General features: G+C 40.0%; 1 protein-coding gene across 1 annotated transcript in view; it reads right to left on the bottom strand.

Moving 5' to 3' along the window:
- Rnf217 (ring finger protein 217) overlaps window positions 1-27791 on the bottom strand; it is a 113810-nt gene that overhangs the window by 37777 nt on the left and 48242 nt on the right. The window lies entirely within an intron of this gene.

Here is a 27791-nt window from a genome sequence, read left to right as displayed (position 1 = left end):
ATTTTTTTAAAAACTTGTTTGTTGACACATTTTATACACCTTTAATGTAAAATTAGAGGGTAATTTATACTTTAACACAGCAATTAAGAGCACTGCCTGCTCTTCTAAAGGTCCTGAGTTCAATTCCCAGCAACCACATGATGTAATGAGATCTGGTGCCCTCTTGAGGAAGAGACCTGGTCAGTCATCCTCATCAACTTAGACCATGAAACCCAATATGGACAAGTTCAGCAGAACTGCAAAGACGAGCTCCCATGCATGCTTCAGCATTGCCAGGACATAAATTTCATTCATTACACTGGTAAGGGAATTTATTAACGCCAGCCAGCCTCTTGCACGTTATTGTCAGGCTAGCTCATGCCTTTTCCTGGCATTGCCATGTCCTTCCCAGCTTCTTCCGCCTTTAACTTCTTACCTACTTTCTCTCCAGTTTGTATGTGATGCACAGCAAAGTCGAAAGGGGGTGTGAGTTTAAGACATTTATTCTTAGTTGTTCCTTTCTGCCGTGCTTTTTTTCCACGGGAATGGGGAGACCATGTGGCTTTCTCCCATCCGTGCCCTAGCCGTCCTGCCTTCTTTTCTCCTGTGTGTGAGTGTGGGTGTGTCAGAGTAGCGGCATGTCAAAATCAGAGAGTTGTAATTGTTTGTCATGTGAGTTTCCAGTGCCACCCTCTGTCACACTGTGGGGCTGGGGGAAAAAGAGAGTCTAGTGCGGTGGCTAGAGTCACCCTTCACTACTTTTGAAACCTTCCCAGTTCCACTTTATTCAAGCTTTACTTTCTTCATCTCTTAAAGATGAGTTGTGTTGGAATTTTTTGTTTCAGCCATCTTCTGTCATATTTATTGTGAGCGGTATCTAGTTCCCATTCCAAATGCTAACAGTAATGTTCTTCTCTCCCGCTCTAGCTCTGTGGTCTTCTGGATAAACTAGTATCGTACTGTCTCTGGGGTAAACCAGACATTCAGACGTCTCCATTTATAGTCCAGGTTGGCCTCCAATTGCAGTCTTCCCTGCTCAGCCACTTGAGTGCTAGCTGTGCCTCCTCGTTCCGCTTCCCATCTATGTTTTATAACAAATTACTTTAAGCTACACTTCATGAAAGAAGTCCTCATAAGCTTTTCACAGAGACAAAAATACCCATGGAACAATAAAAGTTTGGGTTTATGGACACTGCAACAGGTATTTTAAAATGATAAGATGTTCCTTCTTTTAATATCCTGTATTTATTATCTGTGAAGCCCCGCCGAGAATGGGGCCCTGTCTTCAGTGCTGAAGCTAGACAGGTGCCTACCAGGAACGAGGCAGGCACAGTCGGGACCTGAGTGATGATGACAGTGTCAGCCTGACAGGGTGCTCCACAATGTCACCAAAAGATGGGGGTGGCTTGGTCTCTTCAGACCTGGGAGCCGCAGACTAAGCTTCTTTGACTGAGTGAAGCCAGGTAAGAGCCTAAGATTCATGGGACTTAGTCAGTAAGAACAAAGCAGCTCCCGGGAGCCAAAAGAACCAACAGGGTGGAAGGCCTGGCGCAAATGCGGAGATCTCTAGGGCAGGGGTACTGTGTTCTATTCCCCTCTACTGTACTGACCTACAGAACAAACATTCAAGTGAACTTAAGATTATACTCTTAAAAGGGGGTGGAAAAATAAGATTGGATCCCAAAATAATGAATACAGAAGAAGCTGTAACCATGAACTTGGGTCAGACCACAAGGGCAGAGCATTAGTATATCTGAGGACCCTGGACTTTTTTCCCTATAAAAACAAATACTTAGTTCTTAGTACATTATTGTGGGGCAGCCCACTTTTGTGCTTAAGAACCCAGGCTACAGAATGCTCCCAGCTTAATGCTTGAATTTGACTCTTCTCTCTTTTTGTATTTTGTATTTTAACCAGATAGGTGGTAGTGATGGATGCAGCACTTTTACAGCTAACTGGGACAGTCAGGTCTTATGGCAATGCCATGAAGTTTGGAGAGTAGAACCATCCCAGGCATCCCAAGGACGAGGCTATCTGGTTTCTCTTGGAGCAGAGGGTGTTTATTACCTGACCACGCTGGGATGCCATCCAGCATCCAGCCAGGCACCTGCTCTTCTATTTCAATGATTCTTGGCTTTTTCTGCAAAGCTATTCCATTTCCATGGATACCTTATTTCCTGTAGTTTTCATAGTCTCTATCCTTTCTCCAAGTTCTCAAATCCTTACCCCACAACACTGAGTCACTGACCTCATGCAGTATTTTATTGATCACAGGGAGTCATGGTGCACCTCTGATCCAATCGCCCACTAGCAATTTCATCGGTCTCTCCATCTGGCCCTCTCTTCTGGCTTCCTTTGGTATAAAACATAATTAGCTTCTAGAACAACTGCACAAAAGATCCTGGAAAAGTCTTTTGAGAGTTGAAGTTTCCTGGCCTACTCTAGACCTACAACATTCAGAATTTGAATTATATTCAGGAAGCCAATAATTGGCAGTTGGAACAATGACTCAAGCCTTTCAATTACTCATGCTTCCTCCTAAGAACAACACCCCCTTCTCATGCACAGTGTGACTAATGACCTATCTGACTCTTGGCATGTGTATCGTTTTCAGAGTGGTTTTCTCAAAAGATTATTAGACAAGCATCTTGACAAGTAAGCAATGTGTACTCATTTCTTTATCCAGCAATATACATTCTATTAATTAAAGGGGGGAAAACTCCTTTGACACCAAGAAAGTAAAATTTGTCCTTCAAGCAATAGTTGTTAAGCATTATGTCTTTCTGGGTGGTACATAACATAACAGCATCTGTTGGATTGGAGCAAACTGTGGGCTTCTTAGGGTAGACAACCTGACAGACTCCTAGAGAGATAGAAGGGGATGGCTATGTTGGCTTTGTTGGAGGAAAAAAAAATGCGGATTATAATATTTGCCATGATGAAGAAGGGCAGCTTTTCTTTTGTGATACTGAGAAACTTTCCACAAACAAAAGAACCAAGGACCGTGGCTCCCAGACAGGAGGAACCTGATGTGCCTATGTTACAGAACCCAGGCCAGCGGATAAAGTTTGCCACGCTAGGACAGAAATCAGGCTGGAATCTTAGGTGGGATATGATCATATATAGGCCTTGTTGATCATATTAAGAATTCTAGATTAAACTGTAAATTCAATATGAATCATTTCCAGATTTGAAAAGAAGTAATTTGTCACATTAAAAACAAACAGCTGGGTGGTGGTGCCGCACGCCTTTAATCCCAGCACTTTGGGAGGCAGAGTCAGGTGGATCTCTGTGAGTTTGAGGCCAGCTTGATCTACAAAACAAGTTCCAGGATAGCTAGGACTGTTACACAGAGAAATCCTGTCTCAAAAAAAAAAAATCAAAACAAGCAAAGATACAAACAAAAACCAAACATTCAAGGTCTTCTTAGAGAATGTACCATACAGAAGTCAAAACGCAAGCTAAGGCAGTAGCAGCCCTGAGCTGAAGCCTGGCTCTACCAGATGTCCATTGAGCAGGCAGCTGGTGACTGAATTTGGGTAACTAAGGGACAGCCAGTATGAATTATGGAAGTGAGACCAATGGGGTCTTTTTTAAATTGATAGAAATTATCTGTGTTTATGCTACACATGATGCTTTAAAATACAGATACACTGTAGACTGGGCTACATCTGGTTCCAATATTTATTACTTTGGAGTGGGAACATTTAAATCTTATTTTCTTATCAACCTTCAAGCTTATCATTATTAATCAGAGGCACCATACTGGACAATAGTTCCCTTGAATGTAGTCCTTCTAATTAAAATTTTGTATCCTTTGATCAACATTTGCCAAATAGCCCATATATCTTTCTTTTATTTAATTTTTTAAATTTTTTTATCAAATCCTTTTCATTTTAATTGTTTGGATAGGAATGTGCTATACATTTTTAACCATTCCCTTTTTACCCTCCTCCCTCCCCCACTCTCGATGCTCCCAATTTACTTAGGAGATCTTTTTTCCCCTTGCTAGGCAGATCTATGTATGTATGTCTCTCTTAGGGTCCACTTTGCTACCTAGATTCTCTGGGGTTATGGTTATTCTTTGCTTTATGTCTATCATCTACATATGAGTGAGTACATATTATATTTGTCTTTCTGGGTCTAGGTTACCTCACTCAGGATGGTTTTTACTAGTTCTACCCATTTGCCTGCTAATTTCAAGATGTCATTGTTTTTTACTGCTGAGTAGTACTCTAATGTGTAAATGTGCCACACTTTCTTTATCCATTCTTCAGTTGAGGGGCATCCAGTTTGTTTCCAGGTTCTGGCTATTACAAATAATGTTGCTATGAAGAGAGTTGAGCAAACGTTCTTTGTGATGTGAGTGTGCATCCTTTGGGTATATATCCAAGAGTGGTACTTCTGGGTCTTGAGGTAGACTGACTCCTAATTTTCTGAGAAAACACCATACTGCTTTCGAAAATGTCTGTACAAGTTTGCACTTCCACCAGCAATGAAGGAGTGTTCGTTCACCTTCTCCCACATCCTCTCCAGCATAAGCTGTCATTAGGGTTTTTGATCTTAGCCATTCTGACAGGTGTGAGATGGTATCTCGGAGTTGTTTTGATTTGCATTTTTCTGATGGCAAAGGATGTTGAACATTTCCTTTAGTGTCTTTTGGCCATTTGAGATTCCTCTGTTTAGATCTGTACTCCATTTTGTTTATTGGATTATTTGGTCTTTTGATGTTAAATTTCTTGAGTTCTTTGTATAATTTGGAGATCAATCCTCTGTCAGATGTGGGATTGGTCTTTTCCCATTCCATAGGCTGCCGTTTTCTTTTATTGATCCTGTTCTTTGCTGTACAGTAGCTTCCCAGTTTCAGGAGATCCTATAATTGTTGCTGTCAGTGTCTGTGCTACTGGTGTTATATGTAGGAAGTGGCCTCCTGTGCCCATGCATTCAAGGCTACTTCCCATTTTCTCTTCTATGAGGTTCAGTGTGGTTGGCTTTATGTTGAGGTCTTTGATACATTTGAACTTGAGTTTTGTGCATGGCAATAGGTATGGATCTATTTGCATTTCTCTACCTGTCGAGATCCAGTTATGCCAGCACCACTTGTTAAAGACGCTTTCTTTTTTCCACTTTATAGTTTTAGTTTCTTTGTCAAAAAGCAGGTCTTCATAGGTGTGTGAATTTATATCAGGGTCTTCGATTCAATTCCATTGGTCCACCTGTCTTTTTGTGCCAATACCAAGCTGTTTTCATTACAAGCTCTACAGTAGCTGTTTTCATACCAAGCTCATACAGCTGTTCAGCTGTTTTCATGCCAAGCTTCATATACATGTTTTCATACCAAGCTCTATAGTAGAGCTTGAGGATATATATATATATATATTTCCCACCGCTGCCACAAGCCAGCTCTGAATAACTGGAGCTATTTTAGCTTCTCTGAGTTCATCCTTTTCAGGTTCTAAATAAACTAAGATCATCTCGCATTTTTCTTTCTGTGTCTGCCTACTTCACTCAACATGTTACTCAAAATTTGTAATACTGCCACAAATGACAGGATTTCCTTTTTTTTATAAACTAAAAAAATACTCTAATGTTTGTGTATGTACATTTATAAATATGACAATATAAAGCAGTGGTTCTCAAATCATTTGGCAAACCTCTATCTTAAAAAAATACTTATATTATGATTCATAACAGTAATATTACAGTTATGAAGTAGCAATGAAAATAATTTTATGGTTGGGGTCACCACAGCATGAACTGGATTAAAGGGTTACGGAATTAGGAAATTTGAGAGCCCCTTATATGAAGCTTATTGTCATCATCTACTAATAGATAATTAGGTTGATTCTACATCTTAGCTCTTGTGAACAATGATGCAATAAACATGGGAGTGGAGATATCTCTTTTACATTTATTTTGTGTGTATATATTTAATTATTTTTCATATATGTATGAGCAAAATATATGGACATATATTTTGAGATAAGTGACTTCGTGGAGGTTAATTTGAGGGGAGCCATCCTTTCATTGTACAAAATGGCTGTGTAACTTATTTTATTTATTTTAAAATTAACTTTAGGGATCAGCACATGCAGCACATGTGGAGCTCAGAGGGCACTGTGCAGGAGTCACTTCTCTCTCTCTGCCACACGGCTCCTGAGATTCAACTCAGATGTTCAAGCCTACCAGCAAGCACACTTACCCACTGAACATCCCACCAGCCCGGTGACAGAAACTTACATTCCCATCACTAGTACCCAAGAGCTCCCTTTTCCCCACATTCTCTTTTCTCCAGCATTTATCCTTTTTACATTTTGTAGTACTATTTTTATAGTGGTAGGAACAAAAATAATAGGCATATAAAGTTGATTAATCAGGGAAAACATCCCTCACGGCCTTGACAACATCAGTTAGTGCTGGCAGTCTTGGGTATGATGGTACCACTTCATAAAATCTATCCAATGTTTCATAAAACTTTCATTAGGAATAATTACAAACATATAATGAAAATGCTAGATAGACATGATGAATCCTCAAGGATTCATTCTCCCATTGAAACAGTTGTCAACTAATGACCAACCCTGTTTCTTTGACGATTTGATTCATTTAGTTCTTGCATCTTACTTTGAAGCAAATTATCGAATACCACGCTGTTTCTTTCATAAACATTTTCATATGTCTCCAAGAATTAAGAAGTTCCTTTGCAACTATAACCATGATTCCAACATTTTCCCACATGTCTATTAAATACCAAATCAATGTTTTCAAAATGTCAGCTGACTTCTGTTTACAGTACATTAAAGTTCTGAATATACATAAACTTATTTTGCATTTTTGTTGCGCTCAATGCTAAAACCACTACTTACATCGCTGAAAAATATGCTGTTTCTCCCGAACAAGTTCATTCTTGTAAGAAAAAAAAAATTACTTAACTGTAAAACAATCTCAAAGGTGTCAGCAGGAAGCGTCATTATCCACTTAACACCTGAGCTAGATGGCTAATTTGCCACATGAGAGAACTCAAAAGTAATTTAGTGGCTAAGGTGAGAGGCGCCTCTGCAGTGGTGGATTAATTAATTAAAGTCTCCAAAGAAAAGGACAGAAAAAAGTACAATCTAGAGCCTCAAACTCAACTTGTCAAATGTTTAGTCTGATTTGGACCTTGGTTTTAAGTGTTAGACATGTGACTTTACAGGGTGTTTACAGCCTTTTGCTTACTTGATACTGAAGGAGCTCATATAATCGCTGTCCTGAGAAATTGAGAAGAGCAACAGGACACCTTCAGCAATTACTGCATGCATTGGGTGCTGAGCACCACTGGGCCAGTGGTTTCCTGGCTCACTGTTTTCCAGCATCTGTAACCACAGGAAGGTAGATATCTGCTCTACTGGGCACATGCTTTGGGGTGGGAGCCTATGTGTACACATGTGTGGATGAGTATGCCTGTGTGAGGAGGCCAAAGATTAGGGACAGACGGGTGTTTTCACTCATTGATTTCTTTATGGACTGAGGCAGGGTCTCCTGCTGAACCCAAAACTTGCTAGTTTGGTGTTCCAACATGGCACTGTGATCCCCTGTCTCTCCCTCCTGAGTGCCTGGAATACAGGTAGGGTCATACCTGCTGGGTTCCTATGGGAGTGCTGGGAATTAAAACTCCTGTCCTCATTCGTGTACAAGTACTTATCTACTGAGCCATCTAAACCTGTTTTTTTTTCCCTACACTTAGCAGCTTCCACAGCATCCTGTGATGGTAACTAAGAGTTTTTACTTTTCATAATGAGAGAAATCATCAAGACAGAGTTCTCTCAGGTACAAGTAGGATCAGTGCGAAGAAAATCATATTTAGGGACCTGAAACAAAAACACCACACACACTACTATTACTACTACCAATAACAAAATTCAACCAAATACAAAAGGGCATATCACCAAATGGAAAAACTTCAGCCAAGTTTGGAAAAAGGCAAATTCACTAAGCATCCAAGGATAAAATAACATTAATAGTACACAGCAATTTTTGGAGAAAAGGGGAAAGAACAAGGAGAGAAGGAGATCATTGACTGGTTTATGAAGTTAGCATAATCCTAAAAACCAAACCTGCAAATGAAGTTGCAAAAAAAAACCCCAATATTCAGCAATCTTTTCTATAAACGTTGATGCAAAAACCCTGACAAAGTATTAGCAAAGTAAACAGATCAATACATGGGAGATAGCATGATGAGGTTGACTATATTTCAAAAATGCAAGACTGTCAGTTGAAGTAATTCATATGTGAATAGTACAAAGGATCCTTTTTGGCTCTCTGAGCAGCACCATGGTGTTTGTGAAGAACAAGTGACTGACAAAAATTGGTTGATGAGAGAGTCCACTCTGTGTGCTGTGAATACCATTGGTGAATAAAGAAATTGCTTTGGCCTGTTGATAGAGCAGATTAAAGCTAGGCGGGGAAGAGTAAACTGAATACTGGGAGAAAGAAGGCGGAGTCAGTGAGAAGCTATGTATCCCTGTCAGAGACAGATGCCAGAACTTTACCCAGTAAGCCACAGCCACGTGGCAATACACAGATTAATGGAAATGGGTTAATTTAAGAAATGAGTTAGCCAGAAATACGCTTAAGCTATTGGCCAAACAATATTGTAAATAATATGGTTTCTGTGTGATTATTTCAGGGCTAAGCAGCCAGGAACAAACAAGTAGCCCTCCTACAATCACTGGTAAAGGGGAGCCAAGCACAAATTGGGTCAGCCATTTTCTAATATCTGTCAGGTATAAAACCTCTGGATAGTTCAGTATTAGAAATATAGGAAACCAATGATCACAGACTCAAGAAACCAGAACCGTATCCCATGCACTGGGGGCTGTGTATGAAGTGAGGCGAGCCTAGCTGATCTGCAAATCAATGAGGTTGACTTTGGAGCTTTGACCTAACTATTGACCATATTTGAGGCAAGACTGATTAATTTCCACAGAAAGGATCTTATCTGGAACAAAATGTATTCTATGGTCAAAAAGTGGAGTTGGTCAGTAAACATCCTACAGACCACTCTTAAACATTACAGGCTATTGTCATTGCTTTGGGACAGGAACATAACCAGTCTTACCCAGCTGTGAACCCTGGAAACTTATTTTCAAATAATGAATAGCCTGACAAGATAGACCCACTAATGCAACAGTGGCAGGAATGTTAGGCAATTAATCAACCACTTTCTGATTGGGTTTAAGGCCCATTTCATTAAGGTGAAATCATGTCTAGTACCACTAAGTATGCCAAAAACCTGAATGTGGTTATGGCATTGGCCCTTGGGGAGAACCTAATATTATTATTCTTCCAAATGGACCCAGACAAATTCTTTTCTTTATGCTTATAGACCATGCATTTCTCAACCCTAATTAGAAAAGTGTCTTTTTGCAGTAGGTGGAGGTTAATATAGACACCTACAAGCGGTCACCATGCAGAGCTTAAGAGACTATGGAGTGCTTCTAACTGAGACATCTATATCACACCCCTTCTCTCAAGACTCAAGGATCGCCTCAGAAAAAGGGGTAGTGAGAATTTAAGAAGCAGAGGTAATAACTGTTGGCAGTGAAATAATAGTTGCAGGCCATGACAGAGCCATTGCACATCTGAACTCATAGCAGCTGTGACTACATCCAAAGGACTTGTGTAAGGCAAAGCCAGCCAAAACTCAGCACGGACGGGGAGGGCTCATTAAGTTACACCAATAACTAAGGACCTTTCGGCACCTGATGACTTTTGGTGTGGTGCAGAGTCAGTTTCATCGGGTCAAAGATGAGACCCCATGAGAAGCTATGTTACAGTAGACAGTCCTACACCCTGGCACATAAAGGAATTCGGTAGGCTTTTAAAACAAACATATGAAATTAGTAAGGAAATGGTTGTGGGGAGAGGGATGGAATTGTAGAGGGTGGTATGGGATGGATTCCATCAAAACACACATCCATATATGACTCTCTCAAACAACAACATAAAGGCAGACTGTTATTACAGATTATGGTAATGTTAAGCCTATTAACAGCTATTTGATTCCTCTCTTCACTGTTTGTTTTGCAAAACACAACAACCAGTGGGCAAAATCTCCTAACCTCAGCACTAACACATCTGCCATACCCGGAAGATGATAACAGAAATCATGATCCAAGAGTACACACAGATGTCTTGAAAGAACTGGTTAATACACTGATTCTGGCCAGCACTGGGGAAAACATAGGGCAGCTTGCCAGTCTATATACTTCTTCAGGGTGCTTTCCTTAGGAAAGCAGACATGCTAAATAAGGTAAGGTTTGAACTGAAAAAGTTCCTGGAGCTTCATGGTGAAGGCAAGAGATCTGGAACAACTGCTGGTGGGGAAATGAGACAGGTGCTAACAAACATGAAGCAGCAGTCCGTTGAAAAGTTTTTAAAAAAATGTTTGTCATTATTATATTATATGTAACATATAAAAATTTAAAATAATATATTATAAATATTTATATTATATTAAAACTTGTATATGTTATATATAATACAATAGTATAATAATGACAATTTTTTTAAAACCTACTTTTGAAAAATACATTTAAAACACAATAAAGGAGAAAAAACATTTGATTGGCACACACGGGAAAACATATTTGATACACTCAACATCCACTCAAGAGAAAATCTTAGCAAACTAGGATTACATGGACATTTCCTTAATGTGATGAGGAATAGCTACAAGGAAACTCAGAGCAAACATCACAATGGTGAATTTTTCTTCTTGAAATTATTGGCAAATTATAGCCAATGCCACTGACTAGAACTCATGACCAAAGTAAGATAACAAAAAGAGGAAATGAGAGTGAAACCATTGGAAATGAAGAACTCAAATACCTCATGACTTGCAGATTTCATGACCATACATGCAGAAAATTCAAGTTCTAACAGAAAAACACCTAGAATTAAATGGGAATCTAGAAAGAGAAGCATCCTGCATGGCTTGGTTCTGGAAACCTGGCCTGACAGGAGTTCACGAAGGGAAAAAAATGACAGACACATAACATGTGCAGAAAAGCTGGGGCCTGATGGAGATGCACCACCAATAGCAGCAACAGCAACCAGAAATTCAGCATGTTTATTTTCTGCATCTGGACCAGAGGAAGGTTTACTGTACACAGCTGAACACGGTCTGTGCAGGGCCACTGTCTTGGGCCAAAATCATCTGGAAGGAGGAAGCTGTGGTTGAGTTTCTGCATAGGCTGTCAACATTCACACTTGGACCAGAGGAAGGCTTTGCTGTTCCTCAGAGCCTCACCAAAGGCAGGCTTTGCAGTTCCCATGGGTCTGAGGCACTAGGGTTATTGACATAGCTGTGCTCATGTCAACAAAACACATTCACTCAAGACTTCCTCCACTCCTTACACACATTCATTTAAGACTCCCTCCGCTCCACATAAACAAGTATGCTGAATAGTTCAGTAAGACAAATTTCGTGAACTTCTAGACTGGTTGTGAGAAATTAAAAATAATGCTCAAGAGCCAATGATATTTTAGATGATATAAATATTTCCAACAGAAATAAATGTAACAAAATATCTCCTCGCAGAAACATGTGAAGTATTTTGGAATTAGAAAGGCAGCAAATGAATGGAAGGACATGTTGTGTTCTTGAACTGGAAGATTCAACATTGTCAGATTACAATCAACCCATAAGGAGTTCCAAATTCAAGTTCAGTGAAATTTATAGCAGTTTTCCTTTTTTATTTTGCAGGAAAAGTGGGCTCAAAAGTATAAACTAACTTGAAAACATATGTGTATAATCATGACACTTTCCCTGTTTGTGCTCCCCAAAGTCCCTATATTTAATCATCAGCATAAATGTCAGGACATAGGGCCTTTGAAAGGTGATTACGTCATGAAGTGAGAATAGTTCCCATATGAAACAGGTCCCAGAGATCTGTTTCTCTCCTTCCATGTTGAGAGGACATACTGGAAACAAGTTGTTTAGGAGACACACATAGGCAGTCTCAGGGCTCAATTTCAGAAGCTCCAGTTCATGCTCCCTTTGGAGCCTTCAGTGAGTGGTACAATGGTGCATGTGGCAGTAATGAGTGACAGAAGTAATGAACAAAGGAAGGGAACATTCTCATACCTCCTTCAAGTACATGTCAACAGTGACCTACCTTTCTTGCATTAGCCCCCACCTCCTAAAGGAACCCCTACTTTCCTATCGTGCCACAGGACAGCACCAGGATGCGAACCAGCCTCCCACACATAAAGCCTTGAGGGGCTTTCAGTGTCTAAAGCTCCCCACTGTGTGGCATTTGGCTATAAAGGCATGAATGGACTAAGTAAACACTCCATCTAGAAAAACACAGCAGTAAAACTTGCTCTACAAGATTCTGAACTAATCAGAGTGCTGCAGGAGCTGTAACAGAGTGAGGCTGGCCTAAGGACAGTGATGGCAACATGGACCAGAGGGGACGGAGCACAGAACAAAAACCACCCTACAGGGAAGCTAGACGTATTGACACCACACAGCAGGGCAGCAGTCAGCGTTTTCAGTAACTCATCAGGATCCCCTGTAAACACTCACCAAAAATTAGTCTCTGACACACGCTTTTCATGAAGTGAGTTATAGTTACATACAATACATGAAAAGTTTAAAAATACCACACAAGTAACTATTCCCAAAGATTTGGCTGGATCTATTATTGGCAAAGGTGGTCAGCGGATTAAACAAATCCGTCATGAGCCAGGAGCATTGATCAAAACTGATGAGCCTTTGGAAGGATCTGAAGATCGGATTATTACCATCACAGGACCAGATACAGAATGCACAGTATTTGCTGCAGAACAGTGTGAAGCAGTATGCAGATGTTGAAGGATTCTAATGCAAGATATTTTTTCTTTTTTATAGTGTGAAAAAAGGATACTTCTAAAGATGACCAAGAACACTTTTGGAACTGAAAGGATTCTGACATGTGACATGAAGACATTCATTATAAAAATGGGTCAATTTTAAACTACACTCACCAATGGGAGAATGGAATCTCAAAATTACGAGACGGTATTCACAAAAGAGAAATGACAAGTGTTACATATCCCAAAAATACAAGTTATAGAAAAATACAGACTACCAACCCAGTAAAAAATGGTCAAAGGATGTAGAAGGATTTCAGAAAAGATGACGCCCATGTGATCAATGAGGACATCAAAGTGTGCTCAGCTTAAGTTCTCAGAAAAGAGAGAGACACAGGGCAGGTGCTTGAGAATCAACAAATCTTTCAAAGCACTTGAAGACTGAATAGATGGCCAGTGAAGGGGAGGGGTGGTTTAGTGGTAAAGAAGCAAGCACAAGGACTTTGAATTCACCTGAGCAGTGGCACACATTGGGACCGCCAGTGCTCCTGGGCTTAGATAGGAGGCAGAAGGGAGAATCTCTGGAAGTTCATAGGCCAGGCAGCCTACTACATTCAGCAAGGAAATGAGAGATCTGATCTCAAATAAGACAGAAGCTGAAGACCATCTCTGATTGTCCTCTGACACACTATGACAGCACATACTGACACAACACTCACACAATACAGCATGTACGCACTGGGGGAGGGGAATATTAAATAATTAAAGCAACTGGAGAATTAATGGGCTATTGGATTTTACAAAACCAGTAACCACCCTCCTGTATTATTTAAGCACTTCCCCTTCGCTCTCGGAATTTTGATAATCATTTACTTAAGTAAATTTAAACATTTAAGCTAGTATGTTGTAAGGCTATAAATCCTCATGGTTCTTGAACTACGAAGTGCAAGCAAATAAGTCTGGGTCTCAGCAACACCCTGCTTCCATTCGTTCTCCCATTGCCTTCTAGAAACTTGAAAGGACAAGGATGAGTGAGAAATGCAAAGATCCTCCCCAAACATAAATGTTAGGGAACAACAACAACAACAGTAATAACGTTCACTTTCCTCTCTTTACCAGGCAACACATCCTGGAGCTGTTTTTATATTGACATGAGTAGGTTTTCCTCCTAACTCCCTGCACTGTATCCCATTTACTGTAACCAATTAAACTGCCCATACGGATGTTTATATTATTCTTAGTACTTTGCTGTATTAAACAATGCTGGAATGCATACTATTTTACATATATTATTCAACTGTACACAATTACTTAAGCAGATAAATGCCCTAGGTGATAATTATTGGGTCTAAAGGAAATGCTTGCATTTAATAGATAGTTCTCCACTGGAGAGCCGCAGCGAGAAGGTGTGGCAGCTCACACCTGGAACTCCAGACCCCTGGAGGCAGAGAAAGGAGGACCATTAAATCAGGGGCCAGCCGCAGCAACACAGACAAGATGGCAACAGAAGAGAACACTTCATGACTAATTACAAAATAACGTTTTGCCTAATAGGTATGTAGAATGCTTAGGCTCAGGAATTTATAGGGTAATGCTTTTTCTTTAGTTATTGCAAAGAATCATAACTGTAATGCAATTTACCTCTTTGAGAAGCACATTGGGATGTGATATGAGATACTAAGCAAGTTTTAGTAGTCAACAGCGTATTCTGGTTCTCTGATAAGCTAGTTTCCTTCTTCCCATCTATGCCTAGAGCATTACCGAAAAGGGCTTTTAAAATACAAATTACTGGGCAAGCATTTGGGCTTCAGGAAAACTGAGGTGTCACATATGTATTACTGTCCAATATTTATAATTACGTATTTAGGAGAATTTAAATACTTACATTCCTTTGTTTTAAGGATGCCGTACCACCATCAGAACTGAAATCATCAGCATCCATTGCATGTTCTTTGTCCCTCCTTTTCCCAGACCCTCTCATCCCATTCTGGTCTTCACTCAACAACGTCCATTCGCAGCTCACTTCAACTGCCAAGTGCTGACCACTGGGCAAAGCTGCCTTTCATCTAAGCTAAAGATCTCCTGACGTGGACAGAATCGCTGGAATCGACAGCCTAGATTTCTTAGCCCACAGGATCTTCTAGAGTCTGGCAGGCCCTGTGCTAAACAGCAAAAGGCAAATGCAACCTTCAGCGACCATGGAGGACCCAAAAAGAGTAGCTCTGGGTGCCAACCAAGTAAGTTCTCTGTCATTTTTTAATCAGTATCTCAAGTAAAATCTTGAGTTCTCAAAGGTCTGATACAGTTTGATACTGAGAGGTTTTGCCTTCCATAGTCTTAAGATACTTTTCATTGTACAAAAATATGTCACAGTCATTATACAATGTATGTGTCTAAAACTTCTGTTTTCACACACCCAAAGAATTCTTGTGAGTTTCAGGGAGCCGAATTAAAGATCCACCTTAAACAGGTCAAATACATCCCTCAATTCCCTAGTTCTAAAATTTTTTTTCCTTAATTTAACTTTGTTCTTTGTTCTGCCAATACCTTAAGCAGGTATAAGAGACACCACACCGGACAGAGGCAAAGAGACCAGCTATGCCAGCATGTGGCCAGAACCCAGCCTTCTCAAGTCTCCCCCTTCCCAAAGACGACGCCTACAAATAAGCCAAAAGCAGTCTTGAGAATCTGCTGCCCCGATTCCGTCAACCTATGGTATCTAATCTCCCACTTTTATTATAAAAAAGAGCTAGGAAATGTTATGATTGTTCGTACAAGCCACAGCTACTCCCTCCCCCATCCGCTGAGGCAGGCTGATCTTCAGCTTCCGGCCTGAGCTAGCTCTTTTTTCCGTCCTCCTCTTGGAGAGGCAGCTTTGCTTCTGCCTCTCTCCCCACTTCTCCGCTCCCCCACTTTCTCTCTCTGTCCTCTTCTCCTTCTAACCCCCATATCCTATAAAATTCTATTCTGTACAATATGTCTGTCCATGTGTGTCCTACCCACCACCTGGCCTGCTAACATCGCTGGGCTCGCTGGGACCAGCCCGCCCGCCATGTGTCTCCCTGGGACCAACCACTCGGGGACCGGCAACCGTCTCTGCCTGGTACTGGCTGCTCCCAGGGCCTGCTGCCTGCAGCGACATGGTCCTCTACCACCATTTGGGGACCTACAGCATTTCTGCTGCCTACTGCTGCTGGGGATCTTGCAGCATTTTTAAAAAAATCATAACAACTACTATTAATTTGGTGCTTTTAGATTTGATTGTTTTAGTGAAATTGTGTGGTAATTGGGGTTTGTGCATACTTTATCCTGATCAAAACAATGCCCTCTAGGTTATAGCAAATGACAGAGCATCCTTCTGTTTTATGGCTATTTCATTGCATACTTGTACATAACTTACCCACTCATCTACCGATGGACATTTGGGCTGTTTCCACATCATAGCTACAAACAAGGGGCTGGCAATGGGCTACAATGGGAAGGCAACACAATGATTACATTTCCTCTGGGAAATATACACTAGTGGGGTCCCTGGGTTGTAGGATAGTTCTACTCTGTTTCCTAGAACAGCTGGGCTAACATCATCACCAATAATGGTGATTTTTTTTTTCCAAAGTGTTATTTCTTAAGATACAGTTCTGATTATCACATTTCATAAATTAAAATATCTAATAGTCTTACATTCAAATAAAAACTTCTCTTTATGTAAACTCATAGGAAACAAAGCCCTAACTTACTCTTGATTTGGCCACTTTAGAGGCTTCCTATTTCCCCCATCACAGGTCATATCTCAATCATATTTGCTTTCTCTGAATTCTTACACATACCAGGGCACATTTTCATCATTTAGGACATATTTGATGAACATTTTCTCATTTAAATTCTTCAGATCTTAGTACAGATATGAAATCCTACTGAAAGACTTTTTTTTATTTTCACAAAACTGCAGCTGGTGATCTTAAACAGTATGGCAAATGTTGTTTGTTCAAATATTTTATTTATCCTCTGTTAGAATAATTGCATGTATGTCCTGTTATCTAATAAACTCCCTAACGAAAGGAACTATGTCTTGCTTATTCCTCTACCTCCTACACCCTTCCGATTACCTGACAGAGTAGGTACCTAAAACAGTGTGTGTTGAAATTAAAATAGAGGTTAATACAGCTTGCACGAGGCTTTTTATGTAATGATCAGGTAGGTATCATTGGTGATAAGGTATAAGTGAGACAATGACCCTGTTATGGAATAAACAATGTATTCTGGACTATTTTAACGAGGGGGAGGAGGCATGCAAAAATGGCCTCACTCAGTGGTTATGAGAATAAAAATGACCAGGCCTAAATACCAGGGCAGACTCATTCAGGCTGGAAGGCCGACTTTGTAAGAGATTACCCAGACTCCTGGCTTGCTATGGTCTCAGACAATAGTGCTGACAAAAGGAGGAGGGATGTAAGCAAGGGAGATTCTGTCTGCCCATTCTTCACAGTCCAGCTTCCTGCAAGTGTTCCTAGGCAGCTTAGAAGAAAAGGCAACATTATGGTTTGGATATTAAGTGTCCCCAAAGAGTCTCAGATATAAAAGGCTTAATCTCTGATATAAGTGCTCATGAGCACTGTGCCTTCATCAATGTATTACTCCACAGATTCATTTAAAATCTCAATAGAAAATTGGGAGGTAATGTAATTCAGGAAGGCAGGGCATGCTTACAGGGTGTGTCCTGGAAAGGTGGACCTTGTACTTGGCCCCATCCTGCCAATTCTCCCAGCTTCCTGGAAACTATACAGTCAACAACTTTCCATCACAATATCCACACATCCCATAGCCCAGAAACAACAGATCCAGCCAACCAGAGAATTCCCTGAAACTATGAGCCAAGAAGAACCCCACTGAGGTTTTCTTAGGTGTTTGACTTAGGACCACAAGCTAAATAACACAAACATTTGTTGCTGACATTTATTAATATGTTAGTTACCAATTTTCACTGGCCGAGTAAGTTACTAAGTTGTTTAATTTTTATTAAACGTAAGAGAACTCTACAAATAATTGTTGAATAATCTCATTATTTCATAAGAGAAATCTAAAATATCTAATTTTTCCCCCTAAACCAAGAGGCTATAATTTGGGTCTCACTGGGTAAAAGAATCAGGAAAACTGAATGTAATATTGGGTCAAAGTGTGGGATTACTGTAAGACTCTTAAGACATCCGCCAAACACTTGCAAAAGCTGTATTTATTTACTCGGCAGCTGTAGTCACTGTTCTTCCCTTTTCTCTAATGAAGCCATACTGGGGGTTTGGAAAGCACCGGGAAATATTTGTGATAGCTTTGGCCACTGAATGGTCTTATTTACTGAAGGATATAATACCTGATTTTCCTATATATTGCTGATATAAGGAAAGAGATGACCTATATCTGCATAACTGATACAGAATTTCATAAAAAAGATAAGAAAAATAGAAATGTAGAAAAATCAAGCTTTGGTTTATCGTCTAAATATTACCATTTTAAGTAAGTTTTTTTTTATTTCCTTGAGAATGTTCTCTCTATAAATATATATCCTATAAATAGACTATTTTTATATCATAGACTATATGTGACTCAGTTTAGTATCTTACCTTTCCATACCCAGGTACTGTGAGCGCTTTTCATGTTATTATTGTCTGTGATCAGTATCCGGTATCCAGGAAGTAGAGAACATTTCTGAACATTCTGTAACCCCTGAGTGAGAAGCCACAGTCAACCTCCATGTGAAGACTACATCCAGCTTAACACACTTCACGAATGTGGGATGAAGACCTCAGTGCAAAAAGTGCTCTGTACTGAGGTTATTTGCTTAGACTAGACTCCCAGAATGGAAATTACTAGGTCAAAGGGAATGATTACTCTAATATTCCTAAAACATATTGCCAAACTTTGCCAGGGTTGTATTAATACTATATAATATCAACCTTTTACTACCGTTTTCTCTATGGAAGATGATCACCTTAAAAAAAGAAAAATAGGCGCACGCGCGCGCGCACACACACACACACCACACCCCTCCTTTCAATTTTCAAATCTTTTCAATTTGGCAAGCAAAATAGCAATTTCATAGTGTTAATGTATGTGTCTGCTGCTGACTGTAAGCTTTAGTAAATGTCAGTGCATTTTCCCCCTTTCTGTGGTTTCTAGCCAGGTACTGGCCTATCCCAGACTGCTCCTGCTCCCGCACTATGCAGTATTCATGGAGATTATCTAATATTCTATGTGAAGCATGAATGGTTTCCAGCAAGCCCAGCCAAAGGGGAGCCTTTATCCAGAATCCAGCCCTGAGCAGATGTTTACTTGGCAGCCTAGCTGCAGTAATTAGCATCAGAAAGCAGGCAATTTAAAAAATATACAACCAGATCTCAGGTCCATGAATCATGGTTCTGTAAAGGGCCCCAACCATCTGGATGTTGGGTCCAGGCCTTTAGTTTGAGAAGGAGGCATATGACAGTACAGAAAGGCAAGGGCACTCACAGCATAACGTCTGTGCGCTTTCAAACCACTCCCGTGCTCTCCCTAGAAGGTGCTGATAAACAGTCTGGAGCCCTCTTTCCAGGATTACGTCCCTCTCACAGGCACACGCCGTGTTTTTTCTTTAAAATCTCGGTATCCGACATAGCACCGGGACCCGTCCCACACACAACCAGACATAAATTAAAACAGAATATTCAAAATCTTGTCATACATGTCCCCAAATCAGAGACAGAAGATAAACATCTCTGTCCTGTTGTAGGGCACAAGTCACTCACTCCAGCCCCCTGCACCAGAGAAGCCACATAAAGCAGGAGAGCAGGTGGGAACCTCGGGACATGAGAGGCTCTGACCCACATCTGCTGTGCCTCCCTCCACAAATCCGACCACCCAGAAGGCAAGCTGCTACGTAAATCTCATAGGCAAAACTGGCAACATATGACTTCTGTGGACATAATTTTAGCACATTTTTTCATTTTCTCAAGAAACAGATGGTCACAGGTGATTTTTTAGAGGGAAAGTGCTTTTCACTTACATGGTCTCAAAATGATGTCATCCGTTATTTTCAAAACATTTCTCAGAGCTAACCCACATTTAGGAAAATACAATGTCTTCTGCTCCAATCTCCCTTGCTTACAAATTTAAAAATGCCAAATTCCTTTACTGGCAAAAAATTATTAATACATCTTCTTTTAAAAAAACAAATGTGCAAGACTATAATCTATCCAACAAATAATTTATTTCTAGTTTTCTATTTTGAAACATTTCATGTGTTTCACACACACTGTTTTGAACTAGGTTTAGTCATTTGAAAGCATTTATTTAGTCACAATGAGACCATGTGATGAGAAAACAGCACAGATATGGTATTTTTAACTAATATAAATGCCATATTTACATTTCTTCAACTCCCCCTCCAACGTTCTTTACAGCTGGTTTTTAAACATGAGTCAACATCGAGCAAGGACCAGAGTCCTTTCAGCTGTCCTGGTAGATCAGCTGTTTCAGCCCTTCATCTTAAGAAGCTACTGCCACTAAAATGTGAGAATTCAGGTCAGTTATTTTGAAGACTGTCTCACAAAGCAATGTGTTAATTACATCATCCTAAGATAACCCAAGCAAACCTTTTCTGGTGCTGTGTTTTCCCAAACACAGCGTCAGGAGGCACACAGTTCCAGCTCCCACTGATGCTGATGGCTTGCTTAGTCTTGTCTGCCGGAGCCCTCCATGGTGGCACTGCCTCTTCCTTTTGAGACTAATACAAAATAAATATGCTGGTACTTAGACATGGAACTGTATTCCATCCCAAAGCGTCCCCAAGATTGTTTCACATGGTGGCTTTCCCATTTGTGGGTGATCTTCCCTGAATCAGATGCTGCACTAGGGGTCGCAAAATGCGTTCTCTAGTTTTTGTATTCCTTTTACATCTATTGTCTGGAATTCTTTGGAGTAAAACAGTACTGTCCATGCTCTTTTTTCTTTCTTTCCTTTTTTAAAATAACATTGTATACTCAGCATTTCCTTTGAAAACTATCACGTTACAATCCATTACCATCTCTCCAGCTGTCCCAAGTTTGGCCAGTGGAGACCTATCACATCAGCATCTTCTGTCAGGTCTGCATTAGTCTTGGATAATTCCTTGTCCTGGAGCTGGAATCAGCAGATTCTTCAGAGCTCTGCTTGTCTGAGTGCAGAGTTAATCCTGCTCTGGGCTTTAGGGATGCACTGTCTCCAAGCATCACCTCCTCCAGACCATGCACCAACTGCGTCACCTGTGCATCCCCTTCCTTATTCACTGTTTCCAAGCATCACCTCCTCCAGACCATGCACCAACTGCGTCACCTGTGCATCCCCTTCCTTATTCACTGTTTCCAAGCATCACCTCCTCCAGACCATGCACCAACTGCATCGCCTGTGCATCCCCTTCCTTATTCACTGTTTCCATGCATCACCTCCTCCAGACCATGCTCCACAACTGCATCGCCTGTGCATCCTCTTCCTTATTCACTGTTTCCAAGCATCACCTCCTCCAGACCATGCTCCACAACTGCATCGCATGTGCATCCCCTTCCTTATTCTAAACAGGATTACACATTAACGCCTCTAGTTCTAGTTTCATCCTGGGTCTGCGACTCTTTTCTGCAGTGGGAAAACTGGTGCTAACATTTTTTTCCCTCTACCCAGAGCGTATTTCTGAGTAACCGTCACAGCAAGGTGCCTGGAACTTTTCCGAGTTAATTCTTCGGCTTGATGGCAATCAATCATTAAACAATTAAGTTCCTTTGTTCATTTTTCATTCTAGTTTTAGGCTTGCTTTTTCCTCCTTCTTTTCTTTCTTTTTGTTTTCTTGAGACAGGGTTTCTCTGTGTAACAGTCCTGGCTGGCCTGGGACTCACTCTGTAGCCCAGGCTGGCCTCGATCTGCCTGCCTCTGCCTCCCTAGTGCTGGCATTAAAGGTGTGCGCCACCATGGCATGGTTTAGACTTGCTTTTTAACATTTTCCTTTTTTTTTAATTTAATATTGATTTTGGAAAGTAAAACAATGTGATTCAAAAATCAAAACCATGTGGAAAATCCAAGAGAATTTCCACGTAGGAGCGCAGAGGAGTTCGACTTGGAGAAGGTTGTGGCACACCATGCTGCCAACTCCAGGTCTTCCCTCTCTGTCTAGTTCACTGTTCCGAACATATTTCTTTTTGACAGAAATAAACAAGATTTTATTTTTATTTCACTATGTTGCCCCAAAGCATTCTAAATCTACTTGAGTTAGGGAAATTCAACATAAAAACTTAACTAGCAAATACAGGGCAGACCCTTAGTGACAAAAACAATAGATAAAACGCGTAGGAGACTATTCTGTGTTCTGAAGGCCTTCCACAGCAACGCTGTAAGGGGCGCTCTGAGACAGACTTTGACGGCAAATCGATCATGCACTAAATTCCAAAGCCACAATTATAAAAAGCTTCGTATTTCCAGTTGCATATCGCAGTAAAAACATACTTTTTTTTAACTAACTAAATGGGTTTTTAGTTAAGAATGCAAGCAGCAGACTTGATGAACATCCGTAACCGTGCCACACACGGGACAAAAGAGCAGTCATTACAACAGGGTATACCAGAACCACAAAAATGCACTTTTGAAGTCAATGTGAGAGATTCAGTGATGACAGTAAGCCAAAAACTCAATTGGATACAGTGACTACACAAGGTAATGGTCTTCTGAAGGAAAACCTAAAGTGGAGATTTCTACAAAACAGTGATATATATACACGTACACACGCACACACATACACACCCCCCGCAATACTGGGGACTGAACCAGGAGCTCTGTGCATGCTAGGCAAATGCTGCACCATAGAGATACACCATCAGTCCTCTTTCTACTTTCTACTTTGAGGCAAAGGTCTAATTAGGTTACCCAGACCAGCCTTGAACTCACAACAGTCCTCCAGCCCCAGACCCCAATGGATTACAAGCATAAGCTGGTATTGCAGGGTATTTGATTGTGCCATGTGAAAGGCACTTTCTGATTAGTTTCATAAAAAGCTGAATGGTCAATAATTAGCCAGGGTAGGTTAGGAGGACTTCCGGGCAGAGAGAGAGAGACTCGGGAAAGATTAATCTAGTTGCTCAGGAGATGCAGCAAGATACTGAGAAAGTTGGACCTACAGAATGGAGGAAAGGTAAAAAGCCATGTGGCAGAACATAGATAAATAGAAACAGGTTAATTTAAGTTATAAGAGTTGGTTGAGAACACGCCAAAGCTAAAGGTCAAGCTTTCATAATTAATAACAAGTATCCATGCTGTTATTTGTGGGCTGGAGGTCCAAAGAAAGTCCAAGAAAAAAAGACAGGCTACAAGTTTGTATACCTGGCTTAGCGTACACATTCTGAAGCCTTGGCCAGGACCAGCACAGATAGGTGCCAGGTCTGCTCTTTCCTCCTGGTTCCTATATCGTTGAAGAAGATATTCAGAGACGGACCATCAAACCCATAGTTAAGATTAAGTAGTAAAAAGTGAATCGCAATCACTGGCAAACCCTCCTTTTTGCTGGGAAATCAGCACCTGTCATGTTACCAGGTTTTGCTGCCTTGGGCTGTCCACTTTCTCCAAAGAATCTATTTGCCTGGTGCTGCTGGTTGTGGGATTCGAGGCCAGAAGCTGCTGGGGAATGGGCACAGTTGTGTACTTTCCATGTGTTCCTATTCTCAGTCCAGTGCCTCCTACCGCATCCACAGCGTCAAGCCCACTGGCTGAGACTGCAGTCATCACCCTGGAAGGAGAGGAACTGTCTTTCTGTTCAAGGTTGGCGAGAAGAGGCTGCGCAATCCTTGTCTTTATTCAGATTTGTAAGGAATCCTACTATTTCACAGCTATAATTTATCACATCTTCTAAATATTCAAATACCATCTACACCAGTGGTCCTCAAACTTCCTAATGCTGAGGCCCTTCAATACAGTTCCTTATATTGTGGTGACCCCCAACACAAAATTAATGTCATCGCTACTTCATAATTATAATTTTGCTACTTTATATCACTATGAATCACAATGCACATATCTGTATTTTCTGATAGTCTTAAGTGACCCCTGTGAAAGTGTCTTTTGACTTCCAAAGGGGTCTCAACCCACGGGTTAAGAACCACTGATGCACACCAAGGATTTTCTGAGATTCACTGGTACAGACTAACATATTCCCTCCTGGTATTTCTTCCATAATCACCTAACCTCCAACAATCTCTCTTTTAAAAGTCAGTATGGATCTGGTCCCCTGTGGTCTTCCCCGCTGTTCTCACTGTTCTAGTGAGCTAAAACTCAAGTTTTGTGAATTCTAATGTGTTCGGAAAGTTCTTACAAAAACAAACAAGATATGACGTTTTCAGCAAAAATTACTGTGCTGAAGGACACATGTCCCTGAAATGACACAATGAGTTCATTCTGTGGCATAAAAACGAGATATGAGTTAAGTCAATTCTAAAAGAAAAGATTGTAAATAATTTATATTTCCTTAACTCTTAGGTCTCTGGATTTATAGCAAGTCATGTGACTTGATAAAAATAAAAGTTAATTTTAACTTTTCCCAATGTGATGCAGGAGGATTAACTAGAAATTATTAATACTATCTGCCACTGCCATACAAATCTAAACATATGTGGTTCTACACTATAGTCTGTGTTAATGCCAATGGGGCCCCACACTACGTCTCCATATGAACACAAAACCTTTCTTAAATTGTTCCATGCTGTTTTCTCACAGGCTCTGAGTCAATATTACAAACCGCCAGTGCTTGTCCTCAGGACAATTCTAATTCAACAGGTTACACTGTTACAGGGGTAAGCAAAGTAATTTAAATGCTTCAGAAAAATCTGGCTAATGAAATATACAGTAACCTCTTATGTAAACTGAATAAGATATGTACGTGGCAGCCTCTTGTATGAAGTGATCAGCTGCTTTCCAACCTCACTGCTGTGTAACTATATATGTCCTATCTCAATGTTTCATCACTGAATGAGTTAATTCACTATAATACCGTGCTTGTGCCAAAACAACCACTGAACACAATTTGAATAGAAGGATTAAAGGGATTGTTGCCCACACGAAAGGAAGTTACAATTCAGTGACTTTCCAGTAAAAACTCAGTGTTGTTTGACTATACACAAATAAGGATTCAATCTCCATTTTAAACATGGGGTTACATTCCCTTGGGCTTAAAAACCTATACAACAAATAGTCCTAGTACTGACAAAGATGGTAACACAGGCACCACTTGTAGTAACAGTACTTGAAAAGAAATTATTTTACCCGTGAAGCAAGTTATCTGTTTTGGGCATTCACGTGATACTTTATTTGTATGCCTAACTTATTCCACAAAAGAACCTTAAAACGTGTTGTCATTGAGAGGCCCCACTGTAAACAGAAGTAGGTGAACAACCTGCAGGTTCATCAAAGGACCTTAATTACAAAACCTTACAGGACAACTCCATTAATCTCCAACTTAACTGGAGACTTTCTAGTTGTGAAGGCAAATGGAAAACAATACACAGTGTATAAAAATGAATATAGTATTGCCATAATGCGGTCATTAGCACAGCGTAGCGTATAGCTGTTTATGTCCAACTAAAAAACTATGTGAAGTCAAGGGGCAAGAAAAATGAAATTCTCAGAAAATTACATGATTCTCCATATATTATATATTTATTAAACGTCAAAGTTCTGCATTATGTTTCACTTTATACAAAATTCTATTAGTTTATTATCTTACTGGTAGACTTGGAGGCTGTTTCCAAATGTTATCTCATTTTTAAAGGTAATATGGAAAGAATATCCCAAATCTCTATGCAGGCTGTGTGTCTATGTCTGAAAGAGAGAGCAAGGAGAGAACGAGAGAGGGAGAAAAACAGTGACAGAGAATCTGCATCTCTGAAGGAAAGAAGCAGCTTTGCATTTGGTCAGGTCAACCAAGCACCTGACTGTGCCCCCAACAATACTAGGACCAAGTACGCAGGAGATGGCCTTGGCATGAATTAACATTCATTTTCAACTTAAAAACTGATTTCTCTTTATTATGAAAATGGCTTCTTCAGAAAGTTGCACGCCAAATACATGAATGAGTCACTGGAAGAACAAAGTTTTTTGGTAATAAAAAGTTTAGCTTTGATGTGTGATGTTCAACAGCTTCTGACTGTAATTGGCTAAAAGAGCTTGTCATCCCCAGAGGATGAGTCTTCTGTCCTATTAGATTTAATCAGCACAGAAATGGATTCATACCCCATTTCCTGAATCAGAAAGATAGACATACTACTTGACTGAATGGGGTACCGAATGATTAATCATTATATAAAATAATGAGGAAGCCGTAGTTTACATCAACTATCATTCGATTTTCTCTTTTACATTTAATTTCCTTATCTGTAGGTACCACACAGAGTTGCTTCAAGGATTAGTGAGGAGAGCACTCAGAGCACAGTATGAAAAAGCAATACTACCTAATAACTGTCACTGCTATCCACATTACTCAAAACTTCTCCCTCCTACTCTACACAGAGATATTTTGATAAAGGTAAAGAAAAGTTTTCTGTCAATTCTGGACCACTGATTTTAATTAGGACCAACCACTGAACCCAGATCCATGAGGGAAAAAAAAAGAATAAAGGGTGATACCCGGAGCTGTCCAGGAAGGCAGTGTCCTCTGCAGCTGTGTTCACACTAAACAAACAGAAAAGTCAAGTCTGACCTAAAACAAATACTTTTGCCAACAGTGATGAACTGATAGTGACGTTTGTACACACAGCCAAGAAGACAACGTATATAGGATGCATGATAACACATTTCACAAATTAATTCATAAGAACCTTTTATTTACAATACTGTTATATTTAATTTACTTGGTAAATATTATTCAGTAGCTAAATAGTGACCAAGTGGGGATTTGATGCTAGGTCTAAATCTATGACTCACTTCCTGGTTGTAACTCAGTCATGTAACACAGTGAACCATTAGAACACGGTGAATAAATATGGATTATTTTTCTATGTTTCTCTTGAAGGGCTTGGATGTTTTTCTTACTATCAGACATGTGAATAAGAACTACACAATGGCTAAATCTGCATTTCAAAAACAACTAAAGCTCTCATCTTGTAAATTTATAAATTCGTCTACAATCATGCTTAAAAGCAGAGCATGGACATGGACCACTCCCTGTACACCTTACAGCACCCACCTGTGTCTTTAATCTATCTGCATCCTGTTTCATGTTTATATAAACTATATAATTTTGGTTAACTAGCATAGCTCGAGAACAATAAAAATTTGTGGCATACATAAATGTTCAATCAACATATGGTGACTCAATAAAAAAATAAATAAAATACGCAGTATTTCAAATATTTTTAATACTTTTCACAAACCTTTAAAAAATGTAGTAGTAGTTTTTAGTAAATATGATATTCTGTATTAAAAACCCTATTCATTAAAAAGATGTACTGTAGAAAAACATTTTCTTCTAGTACTGAAAGAATACTTTCAATTTAAAGGCTACAATTATCAAACATAACGTTCATGAATTGATGTGGGATTCCCTTTTGTATGCTGTGAATATCACTAGTGAATAAAGAAACTGCCCAGGTCTGTATATAGGGCAGAACTTAGGTAGGCAGGGAAAACTAAACTGAATGCTGGGAGAAAGAAGAATGGAGTCAGGGAGAAGCCATGTGGCCCCCGCTGAAGAGAGACACTGCCAGAACTTTAGCCAGTAAGCCACAGCCATGTGGTGATACAGTGATTAATAGGAATAGGTTAAATAAATATGTAAGAGTTAGTCAATAAAAAGCTAGAGCTAATGGGCCAATCTGAATTTTAAATAATACAGTTTCTGTTGATTATTTTGGGGCTGAGCAGCCAGGAAACAAGAAGTGTCCCTCCTTAGAGCAATGAATAAATATTTCAAAAATGATTATAGATTTGCCAATAAAATT

The sequence above is a fragment of the Microtus pennsylvanicus genome, chromosome 1 (genome assembly GCF_037038515.1).
Source record: "Microtus pennsylvanicus isolate mMicPen1 chromosome 1, mMicPen1.hap1, whole genome shotgun sequence".
Lineage (NCBI taxonomy): Eukaryota > Metazoa > Chordata > Mammalia > Rodentia > Cricetidae > Microtus > Microtus pennsylvanicus.
The sequence above is the reverse complement of the archived record's forward strand: the minus strand, read 5'-3'. Positions and strand labels throughout refer to the sequence as shown.